Source organism: Gracilinanus agilis, chromosome 1, assembly GCF_016433145.1.
Source record: "Gracilinanus agilis isolate LMUSP501 chromosome 1, AgileGrace, whole genome shotgun sequence".
Lineage (NCBI taxonomy): Eukaryota > Metazoa > Chordata > Mammalia > Didelphimorphia > Didelphidae > Gracilinanus > Gracilinanus agilis.
This window is the reverse complement of record NC_058130.1, coordinates 487,251,054-487,264,937: the sequence shown is the minus strand read 5'-3', so window position 1 is coordinate 487,264,937 and position 13,884 is coordinate 487,251,054.

The window sequence follows — 13,884 nt, the reverse complement described above, 5'->3', positions numbered from 1 at the left end:
GTAATAAATGTTGGGGGAGATGTGGCAAAATTGGGACATTAATTCATAGCTGGTGCAATTGTGAATTGATCTGGAAGCCACTTTGGAACTATATCCTAAGGGCATTAAAAGACTGCCTGCCCTTTGATGCAGCCATACCACTGCTGGGTTTATACCTCAAAGAGATAATAAGAAAAAAGACTTATACAAAAATATTTATAGCCATGCTCTTTGTGATGGCAAAAAGAATACTATTGTGCTAAAAGAAATAATGAACTGGAGGAATTCTGTGTGAATTGGAATGACCTCCAGGAATTGATGCAGAGTGAAAGGAGGACAACCAGGAGAACCTTATACACAGAGTTGGATTCACTGTGGCACATTCAATTTAAGACATCTCCACTAGCAGCAATGCAATGATCCAAGATAATTCAGAGGGACTTATAAGAAAGAACACTATCCCCATCCAGAGAAAGAACTGTGGAAGTAGAAACACAAAAGATAAACAATTGCTTGATCACATGGTTCAATGGGGATATGATTGGGGATGTAGACTCTAAACAATCACCCTAGTGCAAATATTAATAATAAGGAAATAGGTCTTGATCAATGACATATGTAAAACCATGGGGAATTGTTTGTTGGCTCCTGGAAGGGTGGTAGAAGGGGAGGGAAAGAACATGATTCATGTAACCATGGAATAATATTCTTAATTAATTAATTAAATGAACTTAAATTCTTAAAAAATAAAGTTGTAAAGTTTAGGTTCGTATTTTCCTTCAATGAGAAACACACAGAGTTCAAATAGAGGGATGGAGTAGAATATATTATGCTTCAGCTCACTTTAAAAAAAGCAGGTGTAGCAATAGTTATCTCAGACAAGGTTAAAGCTGAAATAGATAAAGCTCAAGAGAGATAAAATAGGGACACTGCATTATGTTAAAAGATACTGTAGTTAATGAAGCATTCCCAAACTAAACAAAAATGCACTAAATTTTATATTATCTAAATTTTTAAAGGAAAAGATAAAGGGTTACAAATGGAAATAGATTTTTAGAAAGCTAATGTGATGGGAGATTTAAACCTTTCCTTCTCAGAACAGGATGAAACTAAGAAAAATATAAATAAGAAATGTTAAGGATATATCTGGAGAGAATTGTACAGGGGTAGAAAGGAGTATGCCTTTCTCTCAGTGGCACATGACACTTTTACAAAAATTAATGATATATTAAGGCACAAAAATTTATAATTAAATTCAGAAAAGTAGAGCTATTAAATGTACCCTTTCCAGATTGTAATGCAGTAAAAATATATATTCAACAAGGGACCATGGACTCACATAACAAAAAATAATTGAAGACTAAATAACTTAATCTTAAAGAATGAGTGTGTTAAAAACCAAGTAGTAAAAACAATAAACAATTTTATTAAGGGAAGTTATAATAATGAGAAAACATGCCAAGACTTATGAGATATAGCAAAAGCTGTAATTAGAGGAACGTTTATATCTCTAAATGCTTATATCAATAAAATGGAGAAAGAACAGATCAAATAGTTGAACAAACAATTTTAAAAATTATAAAAGGAATAAATTAAAAATCCCAAATTAAATGCTAAACTGGCAATCCAAAAAAAGATGAGATTAACAAAATTGAATGTAATAAAACCATTGAATTAATAAATAAAGCTAAGAATTGGTTTTACTAAAAACTCCAAAAATAGAAATCATTGGCTAATATTTAAAATAAATAGAAAAAATCCATTTGTCTCTCATATTTTTTTCAAGTTAAAATTTTCCCCTCTTCTGCTGTACATGCAGTACTGTGATCTGTCAGTTACTATCTTAATCTTTCTTTAGATTATAATATTCCTATTTGTTATCCTTTCCCTTTAGGATTTTGCTTATTATGTTTTTTCTCATATGTTTTTACCTTTTTTTATTCTTTCCACTTCTCCTCCCTTTTTTTCCCTCTTAATCAATTATATTACTCATTCTTCTTTTCTTCTACAACTAATCCTGCTCAGGTATTTTTTTTTAATTTCATTTTTGTACCCCTTTCCAAGAGAATTTCTCTCACTATCTTCATCTTCCATCCTCTCTTTCGACTCTAGACTCTCATTTCAAGTTTTACTTGTGCTTGGGTAACTCGTTGTTATAAGAAAGCTTTTTAAGTTACCAATTTGCTCTAAGGAGTAAACAAACAACAAGTCCAATAGTCTTTTTTTAATTTATTTTTCAAATAAGTAGAATTTTTATATCCCTCTTGATTCCTTCTCTGAAAAAAAATAAGGAAAACCAAAACCATTGTAACAAATACATATAATTAGAACAAATTTCCACATTGTTCATGTCATATGTTTATATATATATATATATATATATATATATATAATTCTGCATCTTGATTCCAACATTTCTTTTTCAGGAGGTAGTTGTATACTTCAACATAGATCCTCTGAAATCATAGTTGAATCTCATTGAAGAGATTTCTTATACCATTAAATATTATTCATTGTTTTATAGTATTGTTTTTAACCAAGCTCCTGCTTCTCAATTTTCTTCATTTAAGTGGCAAAGTAAGTAAAGTTCTGTTCTTAGAATGAGATCTGAATTCAAGTCCCGCCTCAAACACTTACTAGATATGTGATCTCAGACAAGTCACTTAGTCACTCTAAGTCTCACTATCCTTAATTGTATAATGAAGATAATAACTCCTACTTCACAGGATTATTATAAGATTCTAAGAATCAAATGAGATAATATGTAAATCACTTTGCAAACCATTAAGTGTTATATAAATTCTATTATCACCATCATAGCTAGTCAGCAAATAGTCATAATTGTGCTAACAATTCTTAACATAATACTTTGCTGATTTACTAATAACACATGACATATCACATATCAAAATGATTTCAACCTAGAAAAGTAATAAATTGTACTTATGGTTAATTTTTTATTCTCCTAAAGATGGCAGAAAAAGGATGGAAATCAGTCTGTATATAAGAGAATAGCTTGATCCTGAATAGTGAGACTATTTTCTTTTTTGGTCATAGTCGAGGTAAGAGAAGAAAGAAGAAGGAGATAGGAGGAGGGAATGAAAAGATAATATTGAACTATGGAGAGAAAACAAGTTCCCTCAAATCCAATTCTTTTGCTATTTTCTAGACCAAGAAAACAATTACAAACTATGACTGGTAAAATCAAAAGCAATTATTTGAGAATTAGAGACCAAAATAATTGAGGACGGTCAGTTAATATTTAGCTGCCCTTAATGAATAAAAGTTACCAAGTCTAAATGATCTGGATCCCAGTAAATTAAAAGTTGAAGTAAATATGTGCATGTTGAACCATAAGTATTTGTAAAGTGGTTAGCACAGTGCCTGGCACATAGTAGGTATTAAATACATACTTGTTTCCTTCCTCCCTTCCTTTCTCCTTTGAGTAGAATAATAGATATTGAAAAAGAGATCAGGAAAACATTCTGACTGGACTGAGTTTTCTCCTGCTAAAAGGATCAGTCTATATAAATTCAAAATTGACTCCTGACATTAAAAAGCAGCAGTGTAACACTTCCCCAATATTCGTTAAATCTGGAAGAATGCTCAGAATGCCTAAGATGTAATTTCTTCAACTGTATATTAAGAAGATAAACACACATGAGAAAATCTAAGAGCTACATGGGGGTAAGACAGTGGATGGCATCTAGGTAAAGTTCCACAGAGGCAAAAATAAAAGTAATGTTGTCACCAGAGGATTCTACAAATTTTCAGAAAAGAAAGATGAAATAAATGAGGATTTTGAGACCCATATCATGAGCTTGGCACAAAGACAATGATGAATAACTTGAATTGCATAGCCATCTGCCAAAAGCAAAGCAAATAAGAATTCCCCGAATTTTCTTAAAGATAATTTCACTATAGGATCATAGATTTAGAAATTGAAGAGATACTTACAATCATCTAGTTCATTACCTTATTTTAAAGAACAAGCTATGAAGCCCAAAGGGGTAAATGACTTTCCCAAGATTTTGCATATAAGCAGTAGAATTAGGATTTGAACTCAGATCATCTGATATAAAATTCAGCCTTCTTTATGACCCAACAGACAGCACATTTTATAGCATGCACAATGAAAGAAAAACTGATATTGTAGTCCTAATCCTCCCAAGAAGGAGATACTTGTTTTGGGACAAGAAAAAATGAGAACCTTAGGACCTAGGATAAAAAGGGACCAACAACTCCATTTTAGGATTTGAGATAAAAATGAAAAGTAACATCGGGTCTCTACTCCATCGTTAATCTAGGCTAGCATAGATTTTTGATTAGCAAATTTTCAAAGGTTTAAAAAAATGAAAAGCAGAATTTTCCCCTATGTTACAGAGAAAAGGATGAGGAAGGGGAGGAAAATTTCAAAATTTCATAGAATAAGGGTTCATGAAATCAAGAGTATAAAAATATAGAGCACTGGTTCCCAAACTTTTTTAGCCTATCACCCCTTTTCCAGAAAAAATATTACTTAGCCCCCTGGAAATTAATTTTTTATATTTTCATAGCAATTCATAAGAAAGATAAATGGCCATCACCTCTCCCCCTGGATCACTGCAGCACTCACCAGAGGGCGGTAGCACCCATGGGAATCACTGATAATAGAGGAAGGACTAAGAGTCTCACAAACCCTACCTTTATATGAACTAGGAAAAGAAAGGTTAAACACACAACACACATACAAAGAAAATGATTTATAATTATGTTAAACTCGACAGAAAAAAAGGAAAGGGAACAAAATGGTATTAAAGAGATGGGTAACGGAGAGTAGTTTTTTTTCATTCAAAAATATTCATTTTCCTAATTACACATAATAATTTTCAACAAACATTTTCCAAAATTATAAGATCTAAATCAACTCCTTCTCTTCCTTCTGTCTAACTTCTTGGAAATAGAAAGCAATTTGATCTGGGTTATACATGTATTGTAATGCAAAACATATTTGTTCTTCTTGTAAGAAAATATTCATAAAAAACCAAAACCACAAAATAAAACCATGAGCTAATGTGAAAGATAGTATGCATTGACCTGTATCAGACTCCAACTGTTCTTTTAGGGAGAGTAATTATAAGCAAAATAATCATCAGATGGAAGAGTATGAAGGGGATATTAAAAGTCAAGAAAGTATGAATAAAAGCCTATAATATGAGATGGGATAAGGGAAATGAAAGGCCCTGGAGAAGAATCTATTGTGTTAAGATAAACTCCAAAAATCAAGAGTAGCAATCACAATTTCATAAAAAGACTAGAATAAAAATAGACATGATAAAAAGAAAAAAGTACAGAAATTACATGGTGCCTAAATAAACTATAGATAAAGAATCAATATCAAAATTTAATTTGTATGCATAAAACAGAAGAGTATCCAAATATTTAACTGAAAGTTAGCCAAACTTCAGGGGGAAATGGAGAGAAAATTTATAAAAGCAAGTAATCCCAGTATACTCCCATTCAGCCATGCTCTAATCTAGCAAAAGGTAAATGTCAGAAGTATTGTTAAAGGCCTGAAGAGAATTTTCAGAAAATTAGATATGATGAAACTAGTTTTTATTGAATGCCAAGAGAAAAGATATTACATATTTCTCAACTATATGCAGTTTTACAAAAATCAATCATGAATTGAAGTTAAACAATCTCAGAAACAATGAGTTTCTAACTGAAAAGCAGATAAACTAAAAAAAATCATTTGCCAACCAAAGTGAAAACAAACAAATATAAAGGACCTTTTAGAAATGAATAAAAATTAATTGGGGATTAAATAACTTAAGCATAAAAATTTAAAAATCAAAGAGCAAGTCATAAAAATAATTTTTTAAAATTTCATCAAAGAAAATAATAGCAATGAGACAACGTAATAAGCATCAGGGTCATAAACAAATTAGGGGAGCTTGAAATCATTCATCTGCCAGGTCTTTAGATAAAGGAAGAATTTATGACCAGATAAGAACACTACAAAATACAAAATAGATAGCTTTCACTACATTAAATTAAAAAGTTTTGCACAAACAAAACCAATGTAGCCAACATTAGAAAGGAAACAAAACAAAAAATTCTTATACCAAGTATCTCTGACAAGAGTCTCATTTCTCAAATATGTATAGAATTAAATCAAATGCATAAGAATTCAAGTATGGGGCAGCTGGGTAGCTCAGTGAATTGAGAGCCAGGCCTAGAGGCAGAAGATCCTAAGTTCAAATCTGGCTTCAGACACTTCCCAACTGTGCGACCCTGAGCAAGTTACTTAACCCCCATTACCTACCCCTTACCACTCGTCTGCCTTGGAACCAATATACTGTATTGATTCCAAGACGGAAGGTAAGGATTTAAAAAAAAAATTCAAGTCATTTCTGAATTGATAAATGAACAAAGGATATAAACAAGAAGTTCTCAAATGAAATCAGTCATATGGATAAATGCTCCAAATCACTAGTAATCAGAGGAATGCAAATTAAAACATCTCCAAGGTACCATTTCACATGTATCAGACTGGCTAATATAACAAAAAAGGGAAATGATAAATGTTGGAGTGGATATGATGATATTGGGACACTGATGCTGGTGGAGCTGTGAACTGATATAAATATTCTGGAAAACAATTTGGAACCATGCCAAAGGACCATAAAACTGCATACCCTTTTACCTAGCAAAACCACTACTATGTCTGTATCTCAAAGTAATCAAAGAAAGGAGGAAAAAAAGCTATTTATATAAAAATATTTATAGTAACTCTCTTTGTGGTGGAAAACAATTGGAAACTGAAGGAATACCCATCAATTGAAGAATGGCTAAAGAAGTTGTGGTACATTATTTTAATGGAATACAATTGTGCCATAAGAAATTTCTTTTAATCAAATCTATTTTTACTTTAGCTTTGTCTGAAATCATGATTACTACTCCTACCTTATTTGTCTCAGTTGAAACCTAAAAGATTCTGCTCAAGCCTCTTACCTTTACCCTGTATGTGTCTACCTGCCTCAAGTGTGTTTCTTGTAAACAACATATAGTAGGATTATGGTTTTTAATCCATTCTGCTATCTGCTTCCATTTTGTGGGTAAGTTCATCCCATTTATATTCACAGTTATGATTACCAATTACCCATTCCCCTCCATTTTGACTTCCTCCCTTATTTCTGTGCTGTTCCCTTTCACTCTTTCTCTCCTCTCCAGTGTTTTTATTTTAATCAGTTCCCCCTTCCCCCTCCTTTTTATTATTCCCCTTCCCACCACATTCCTTCTTATTCCCCTCTTACTATAGGGGATATTTTGATCACCCCCCAGCTTTTCCCTACCTTGTATTACTCCCCTCCCTACCACCCAATTCTTATTCCCCTTCTACTTCTCCATAAGGTAAGATACAATTCTATACCCCAATGAATCTGACTGTTCTTCCCTCTCTGAGCCAATTCCAATGAGCGTAAGTTTTAAGTATTATCCTTCACCATCCTCTTTCTCCCTTCCATTATATTAGACTTCGTCCTCCCTCCCCATGCTTCTTTATGTGACATAATTTGCCCCACTTTACTTCTCTTTTCCAATTTTTCTTCGTATTAAACTCTTTTTCACCCCTAGTTTTATTTTTTTGACATATTATCCTAAATGGCCTAATACCTCACCCTCTATGTTTACTTCTTCTGACTACTATAATAATGATAACAATTTGTAAGGGTTACAGATATCATCTTTCCATATAGGAATATAAATCATTTGGCCTTATTAAAGCCCTTAAATTTTGTTTTCCTTATTTCCCTTTTCTGCTTCTCCTGAATTTGGGGATGAAATTTTCTGTTTAAGTCTGGTCTTTTCTTGAGAAATGCTTAGAAATCTTCTATTTATTAAATGATCAAACTTTCCTCTGTAAGAATATAGTTAGTTTTGCTGGGTAATTGATTCCTGGTTATAGACCCAGTTCCTTTGCCTTCTGGAATATCATATTCCAAGGCTTCTGGTCCTTTATTTTGAAGATTTCCAGATCCTGTGTAATCCTAACTGAGGCTCCACGATGTCTGAATTGTTTCTTTCTAGATCCTTGTAACATTTTCTCCTTGGTCTGGGAACCTGAATTTGGCTTTAACATTCTTGGGAATTGTCATTTGGGGATTTAATACAGGAGTTGATCTATGGCTTCTTTCAATCTCTATTTTACACTCTTGTTCAAGAACATTAGGGCAGTTTTTTTAGATAATTTCCTGTAGTATGATGTTTATGCTTTGTTTTTAGTCATGACTTTTGGGTAGTCCAATAATTCTTAAATTGTCTCTCTTGGTTCTATTTTCTAGGTCAGTTGTTTTTACAATGAAATATTTCATATTTTCTTCTATTTTTTCATTCTTTTGATTTCATTTCGTGATGTCTTGGGAAGCTTCTATTTGCCCAATTCTAATTTTTAAAGACTGAATTTCTTCCATGACCTTTTGATCCTCCCTTTCCATTTGATGCATTTTTCTTTTAAAGGTATTCTTTTTTTCCATTGAACTTTTTTGCCTTTTGTTCTAGTAAGTTAATTCTACCTTTTAAGAAACTATTTTCTTCCTGTAATTCATATACCTTCTTTCCCAGATGACCTATTTTGCTTTTTAAGCTGTTGTTTTCTTTTTCCCAACTTTCTTCAACCTATCTTATTTGATTTATTAATTTCTTTTTAAACTCTTCCAGAGCCTGAGTCCAATTCCAGTTTCTTTTGAGGTTTGGCTTGAAGATTCTTTGGCTTGTCAATCTCTGTTGGTTCTGTTCTTTGGTCTTTAACCTTATAGAAACTTTTGATCTTTACCTTCTTTTTTTGGTTTACCTTCTGTTGTTTACACATTTTCTCTCTTTTTCTTCCCCCCAGTGAAGTTTAAATTAGTCCCTCTGCTGGTTTACTGGGGCTGCTCTGCCATGAGGCAAAATCTTCAATCCTCACTTTTCTGTTGGTATACTGGATTAGGCTAATTAAGCTATACCCTGGAGTCAAATCTTCACCATAGGGAGCATAAAAGCCAAGGGGCCCAGGTATATGGCCCCTGTTCCTCCCAGATAGCTACTGTCAGAGATCAGGATCTCAAGTGGTGTGTCTGAGGTGCTCCTTTGCAGTTGCAGCCCCAACTCCAGGATCCCAAAGTCAGCCTATGTCTAATCACAAGTCTTAGCAAGGTAGGTGGGGAGGTGGGGGAAGGGGGTCAGCCAGCTCAGTCTTGTTTACACTCTCCCCTTTGTACCAAGGAAATCAACTCTCTCTGCCTACCTTTCAAGTTGAGTTCAGCAGGAGAACCCCATGATCTGTCCTGTTGTTAGGTTTGGATTCCCTTCTTTTAGCTACTCCCTGAAATCACTCTATTCCTAACTTATTCCTACAAATCTAAGATAACTCCAAGGAAAATTATAAGGCATATAAATGAAATATTAGGGTGATATACTGTGGGTTACTTTGCTTCATGACTGCAAAGCACCTCAGTTGTTCACCTTAAAAGGAGGGTCAATTTTTGGACCTCCTCCACTTGGCTCAGTGCATACAAACTGCCTTGGAGAGTATTTTCTCTATAAAAATATGTTTATAATTTAAAAGATATGAATATAAAGATTATAAACAAGGAAACCTTAAAACTAAAAGGGAAACTAAATATCCACCTACTCGTCTACATTTGCCGGAAGGCAAAGTCTTCAGGTCTTGATGCTACACTGAATTCCTTATCTCTACCTAAAAAACCCCAAAAAAACCCATAAAATGCTCTCTGGCTAAATCTAACTAAATCCTTATATAATGGAATAAATTATTTATAGTAAAATATGTCTCTAAGTAAACAGAGTCAGTTAGCCCTATGTATCAGAGGCTAATTGACCAGAGTGTAACTCTGAGATGACTCTCAGAACTCAGGCAAGAAGACCTTCTGGCTTTCTCCTCTCATAAACAGCTCTCAAACAGCAGATCTGACCAGTTCTTCACCTCTATGTAATTCCACAGTAAGGAAAGTAAAAAGCCTTCAGGATGGTTTTTGAGTTCTCTTTCTTTCCTATCACAGCAGATCTAATTCAGAGAGCAAAAACTGAGCTAGCCTGTCCCTTCAGAAGTCAGGGACAAACAGTTAAACTCTGCCTGCTCTCTTCTCTTCAAAGTTCCAAGCTCACAAACAGAACTCTCTCTCTTGCCTCATTCACTCTGCAGTTTCAGAGACACTTTTCCAAAATTCCTTATCTTATGAAATCTAATCAATATCTATTTTCTATTTCATTCCTATACAAAGGACTCATGGTGAAAAAAAGTCTATCCACCACCACAGATGGAATCTGAATGCAGATTAAAGCCTACAATTTTTCACTCTGTTACTTTCATGAGTTTTTTTTTGTATAAATGATATATGCTTTTTACACAACATGGCAAACATGTAAATATGTATTTAATGATAGAACATGTATAATCTATATCATATTACCTGCCATCTCTGGAAAATGAGAGAATGGAGAGGGAGGGAGAGAACATAAATCATAAAATGTCATAAAATGATCATTAAAATTGTATACATATGTAATTAGGAAAAATATAATAAAATTATTGTTAAAACTTATGGGACCTAGTTTTAAAACAGGTCTGAGGGTGATGCTTTTGTCAACAAAAGAGGGAAAAAGCAAATCAGCAAATTTCCACACAACTAAAAAAATAGAACAAGTAAATATAATGATAACTAAATATTTAATTTAAAATTTTAAAAATCAAAGAAGAAACTAGCAAAGTTTTAAGCAAAATATTGAGCAAATAAAACTAGGAGCTATATTTTTGGGAAAAGAACTAAAAAAGTCAGCTAATCAGAAAAAAAGAGGAGATAAATGTTCAGTGTCAAGCCTGAAAAAGAATTCAGAATTAAATATGAAATATAGGGAATCCTCTTAAACTATTTTGCCTAATTGTATGCCAGCAAAAATGGTAACTTGGAAGAAAGAGATGAATATTTGGGAAAATGTTAAATATTTCTATAAATTGAATAAGAAATGGAAATCTAAAGGAATGCATTTACAGAAAAAAATGAACAATCCATAAATGAACTTTCAAAGGGAAAAAATGTGAACAAAATCTCAGGACCAGATTGACTTAAAAGTAAATTTTATTAAATATTTAAAGAAATGTTAATTTTAATGTTATATAATTAATTGCAAAACTAAGGAAAAATTAATCCTACCAAATTTATTCTATGAGCCAAATGTTATTTTGACACCAAAACCAGAGAAAAGAAGTGGAAAACAAATTCTAGATTGATATCCCTAATATACATTAACACAAACATAGTAAATAAAATAATAGCAAAAAGATAGCAATGAGTTATTAACAGGTTATATACTTTTGACTAGATTTATTTTAACATACAAGAAATCCGGGAATAAATATAAATAAATAAATAAATAAATAAATGAAATCATTTTGATTATAAAAAATGTTTTAACATTTTTGCACACATGTACCTAAAAATGCAGTAAAACTTAGTGCACTGGGTAAAACGGAAAATATTTAGGAAGCATATCCCGAGAAGAATTAAGCTATACATAACATTTTACCCAGTGCACTATAAGGTGTGAGCTTCCACATCATACCACTAGGGATTTCATCATACTGCCATTGTACTACAAGTTCACATCAACCTTGGTGCTCACATCAGTATCTTATTTGATTTTAAGACAGAGTGAGTATCTTCTCTCAAACTCTCCCTACAAGGAGGATTCACAGGACAGCCACCTCTTCATTTTACACCTGGTAACACTTCTCTGTGTGCCCCCATGTCTTCCCTTCCCCTCCTCCTTTTCAGCTTCTTTTTGGGTTGTTTTCCCCCGTTATGTTGTAAATTCTTTAAGGGCAAGAACTGTCTTTCTCTTCTGTGCTGTTTTTCTGTCCCCAGGGCTTAATGACCAAGAAGTCAAGTCAACAAGCATTTATTAAGCATTTTCTCTGGACCAGGTTCAATTCTAAGTGCTGGAAACAAAGAGAAAAAAAGCAAAAAATACATTTTTTACCCACATGGAGTTTGAATTCTAATGGAGGAGATAGCATATAAACACATAAAAGATATTTTCAGTATAAATGAAAGGAAATCTGACCTAAAAATAAAATAGTCATCAATAGAATTTTTCTCTAGTTGGAAGAAGTAAGGGAAAGGTGGAGATGATCAGGACTAACCCTAAGTAGGCAAGATTTGTTCTTAGCTTCTTCTCACCACCACCACCACCCTTTTTTAATGTCAGGTGTGTGCTTTCTTGTTCTTCTCCCAATTCCCCACATGAGTAGATCTCTGGATTGTAACATTTATTTGTCAAACAATTGCTGATAGAATTTTTTCTCTGGAGATAGAATGATCTCATCATTGTAATTGGGGAGATTATTTGGGTAGAGAAGCTTGCCCTACATTCCACCAATATCAATATACTACCAGTGAACTATTCTGTGAAAACACATGACACAGTTTCTGTAGGGAAGACATTGAGGAAAAGAGAGACTCATCAGATTTGCTTTCTTCAAAGCAAATTGCCAGGAACATATTTTTTATTGTAAAGATATTTTATTTTACCAATTACATGTAATGATGAAGTTCTAGATAAGTTTTCTGAAGTTGAATAATTCAAATTATCTACCTTCCCTTCCTATTCCCAGAGCTGTCATGCAAACCATATTTCTATATTGTTAATTTTTGTAAGAGGATAATCACATTAAGCCAAAGATGCAGAAATATCTGTAAATGTGAAGTGGAAAGAGCATTTGATTTTGGTTAAAGGACATAAATTCAAATCCAGTAACTTCATGGCCATGGGCAAGTAAGTTACTTAACCTATTTGAACCTCAGTTTCTTCATCTGAAAAACAGGGATAATAAATTTTTGTACTACCTGACAACATTACAGAAAGTCACTGTGAATGACAGTCCTTCTAAGCCTTAAAGTATTATGGAAATGTGATTTGTCTTTGTCGTTATTTCATCCTGCTTAATAAGTTCTTGATAATTTATGTGTAAATTGGATCATTCTTTGGACAATGCTTCTTAACCTTTTTTCTGTATCAAGGAATCTTTTGGCAGTCTAATGAATTTTATTGCTCCCTTCTTCAAATAATGTCCTTACATGCTTAAAACACATGTAAAGATGGGAGATGGAACAAACAGGAATACAAAGGAAACCAATTACAATGAGATATAGTTATCAAAATAATTTTTAAAAATAAATACCCATATCACAAGTCAAGAACTCCTGAATCTTGCTATGTAAAGGAATAATATAGTGAAGTATTTTGTAAAGAAGCTTCTAGAAATTCAAATAATTACTACTATGTAGTACACATTTATTACATTCTAAGCTCTTGTTTTCATATATTAGATTTATTTAAAGTGGGCACCTACCTGTAATCTGTGTTTTTATAGAGCAAAGAGGAATTTGGTTTTTAATTTCAAGAGATGAGCCTACATACTTAATGGCAAACACATTAAATGAATCTCTTTGAGAATGTTGAAAAAATATTTAATCAGCATTTGAGAGCATTTATTGGGCCATTAAAGCAGTTGGGGAAATGTGAGCAATTCTCATCAACCACGCTTCATTTAATTTGTAATTGGACACTTGAGCACCTTATTTTCTGATGATCTAAATCATCTGGAGTTACCTGAAAAAGGTCTACAATTGGATATATTTAAAGTGTGCAGTATCCCTAGTTTTCCAATAGAGGGCAAAGACAAGTTCAAAAACTTGAAACAATGCAGTGACCATGTTATCAATTTAATTCAGATGGAAAATTTCACTCCATTCTTCTGCTAAAAATGTTATTACTAATGACTTAATGGATTATACCTACATGGATTCTGAGAAGTCAGCAACACACTTCACTAGACAATTTCTGTGACAAGGGCAAGAGTGT